This window comes from Mus pahari, chromosome 3, assembly GCF_900095145.1.
Source record: "Mus pahari chromosome 3, PAHARI_EIJ_v1.1, whole genome shotgun sequence".
NCBI lineage: Eukaryota > Metazoa > Chordata > Mammalia > Rodentia > Muridae > Mus > Mus pahari.
The window spans coordinates 69,973,604-69,976,013 of record NC_034592.1 but is presented as its reverse complement, the minus strand read 5'-3'; positions in this window follow the sequence as shown (position 1 = coordinate 69,976,013).

Sequence of the window (2,410 nt, the reverse complement as noted above, 5' to 3'; positions counted from 1 at the left end):
TTTTTTTTTTTTTTTTTTTTTTTTTCGTGTTTATTGGTTTTTGTTTTAAATCAAGTACCATTTTGTGGTAGTAAAATTTTTCTCTCTGTGTCTCTCTGTCTGTCTGTCTGTCTCTCTCTGTTTCTCTCTCTTTCTCTGAGGGTGTGTGTATGGTTCAAGACAGTGTTTCTCTGTGTAGTTCTGAATGTCCAGGAACTCACTTTGTAGATGAGGCTGGCTTCCAACTCAGAGGTCCACCTACCTCTGCCTCCCAAGTGCTGAAACTAAAGGTATGTGCCATCACACCCAGCTTGTGGTTGTAAAATTTGTAAAGGGAATGATACATGACCATCTTACCCCAAGGCTTCAAAATTAACTAACGCTGGATGCATAACCACCAGAGGGTAGAGAGGAATAAAAATACTTTGTTTTTCCTTTGTACTGATAGCCAGTTTTTTGAAAGATGATTTTTTAAAAAATTTCATCATGTCATTTATAGTTTCAGTCTGTTTTAGACTAGAATCAAGGCTGGATATGGTGGCTTACACTTTGTTTGTTTGGTTTGTTTTTTGTTTTTGTTTTTGTTTTTGTTTTTGTTTTTCGAGACAGGGTTTCTCTGTATAGCCCTGGCTGTCCTGGAATTTACTCTGTAGACCAGGCTGGCCTCGAACTCAGAAATCCTCCTGCCTCTGCCTCCAGAGTGCTGGGATTAAAGGCATGTGCCACCACACCCAGCTGGTGGCCTACACTTTTGATCTCACAAGAACTGAGACAGAGGCCAGCTTGAGCTGTCTCAAAAAAAGGAGGAAAGAGAAACAAGAAGGAGAAGAAGGAGAAAGAAAGGAGGATGAGGAATGGGCTGAAATGAGGGGCTAGAGATGTATCTAAATAGAGTGCTTACTTAGCATATGTGAAGACCTGGGTTTAAATTTGTAGTACCCAGTAAGAAGTGGGTGAGGCACTCACTGATAATCCAAAACTCTGGAGGGGAAGCAGAAGGATCAGAACTTCAAGGTCACCCTTAGCTACATAGGCAGTATGAGACCCATCTGGGCCACATAAGACAGTCTCAAAACCTAAGATGATGAAGATGATGAAGAAGAATTTGCCTGATAAGATAGATGGTTTAGCAGGTAAAGATGCCTTTTACTAAGCTTGCTGACCTGAGCTTTATCCCAGGGATTCACATGTTGGAAAGAGAACAGATTCTGGAAAGTTATCCTCTGACCTCTACTAGCACATAAATAAATCAAAGCCAGGTGTGGTGGTGCACGCCTTTGATCCCAGCACTCGGGAGGCAGAGGCAGGCGGATTTCTGAGTTCGAGGCCAGCCTGGNCTACAGAGTGAGTTCCAGGACAGCCAGGACTATACAGAGAAACCCTGTCTCGAAAAACCAAATAAATAAATAAATAAATAAATAAAGTAAATAAATAAATGTGATCAATTAAAAAATGAATAAATAAAACTAGATTGACTATAATGAATGACACTCTACACTATGCTCTATCTGCTGATTTTAATTTCCCTCTTTTGCTGCTAATTATTGAAACACAGCCCTTCTTTATACAGGCTGAGCATGGACTTTAATACACTGAGCTATTTAAATCTCAGCCCCAACCACATTTCTCTTTTTGTTTTTATTTTTTTTATAAACATAACAGGAATTCATAATGTTGCCTAGGACTTCCTCAAATTAGCAATTCTTTTGCCTCAGCTTCCTCAGAAGGTGTGGCTATAGGTGTTCACCACTGTGCCCAACTTCTTTTTTTCCTTGTTCTTACTGTGTAGACCAGGTTGGTCTAGACCTCACAGCGATCTGCCTGCCCCTGTCTTCTAAGTGCTGTGATTACAGGCATGTGCCACCATGCCCAGTTCCTATTTTTGTTTGTAGACATTTTTTCCTCCAGTTCTTCCCTAATCTTTCATCATTTTGTGATAGCTTGCTTTTTTGGTTATAGATGTGGAAGTTAAATTTTTGAATATTATTGAACACTGAATCTAATGTTTCATGGATTAAAGATAAAAGAGAAACAGAAAAAAACATAAAAAAGAAAAAAAACAGCCATGTATGTTTAAAATGTACTTCGATTGACTAACTTATTTTTGTTCTTATGCTATTCTATTCTATTTATTCATTTACTTATTTACTTATTTAGACCAGTGTCTGACTGTTTAGTCTTACCTGGACTTTATATGGTCTGGGCTAGGTATCCTGTTTCTGCTTCCCTAGTATTAATTGTCTCTGGAAGTAATCTTTGGCTTTTGAACTTGGCAGGGATGAAGTCTAGATATAGAAAATATCCTGAAGCCGGGTGTGGTGGCACACGCCTTTAAGCCCAGCACTCGGGAGGCAGAGGCAGGCAGATTTCTGAGTTCAAGGCCAGCCTGGTCTACAGAGTGAGTTCCAGGACAGCCAGGGCTATACAGAGA